Source organism: Tenrec ecaudatus, chromosome 5, assembly GCF_050624435.1.
Source record: "Tenrec ecaudatus isolate mTenEca1 chromosome 5, mTenEca1.hap1, whole genome shotgun sequence".
Classification (NCBI taxonomy): domain Eukaryota; kingdom Metazoa; phylum Chordata; class Mammalia; order Afrosoricida; family Tenrecidae; genus Tenrec; species Tenrec ecaudatus.
Window position 1 is genome coordinate 35,384,733 of NC_134534.1, and position 986 is coordinate 35,385,718.

Here is a 986-nt window from a genome sequence, read left to right on the forward strand (position 1 = left end):
TGCTCTTGCAGGTAAAACTAAAGCAACCCCCGCCCCCAAATCAGGTGTCTGGCTAGTAGCCCTGGTGGTATAGTGGTTAGGAATTGGGCTGTGAGCTGCCAGGCTGGCAGTTCTCACTCACCAGTCTCTCTGTGGGGGAAACAAGGCTTTCTACTCCAGTGGGCTTTGCTTCTCTCCCGAGGGAGTTCACCAAAACGGTTACTATAGGCATGCAAAACTGGAAGGCCCTCCAGGCAGAACCAAGGCACAGCGCTCTGGGGTCCGAGGACACGATTCCTTGTCCCATCCATGCCACTCAGCCTCCTCCCTTCTTGTTAATATCACGAAAGGGTAACATTTGTTCCAATTGATTGTTTAGTCACATCCAGGTTTCCTCTGCTGGAAACCAGCTTTTTAAAAACCAGCCAGTCTCCCTGGGGCCCTGGTTTCTTCTTCTGGGAGTTCCCCGACTTCTCTTCTCACCAGGAAGCCTTGGGTTTCGTCCTCCTGTTCATCGAGCTGACACAACAGGCTGTAGACATTGCACCTGGCTTTGGATCGCCCCAGCCAAGCCTGAGCTTTTGGTCCAGTGGGATGGGAGAATTTATACACGTCTGAAAGCCCGACTGAACCCTGTTAACAACCTAGGAAGACAGAGGCCTCCATTGACAGATGGTTAGTGGCTACCTGTGAGGTGCCTTGGACTGGAATCATTTCACTTGGATCCACAATGGGTACCCATGAAGCAGTAGTTAAGAAATGAAGCAATGTATAGCACTGGCCACATCTGCCACAAAATCTCTCTTGAAAGGGTTAAAGAGCAGGAGGAAAGGGGAGCTGATGTCAAGGAGTCCAAGAAGGAAGAAAATGTTCCGAAACTGATCGTGGTGGCAATTGTATAATACTGCTTCATGTGACGGAACTATGGAATCACATGATCTCTGTATTAGCTCTCCATAAAATGGTGTGTGTGTGTGTGTGTGTGTGTAAGTGTTAAAGAGCAAAGA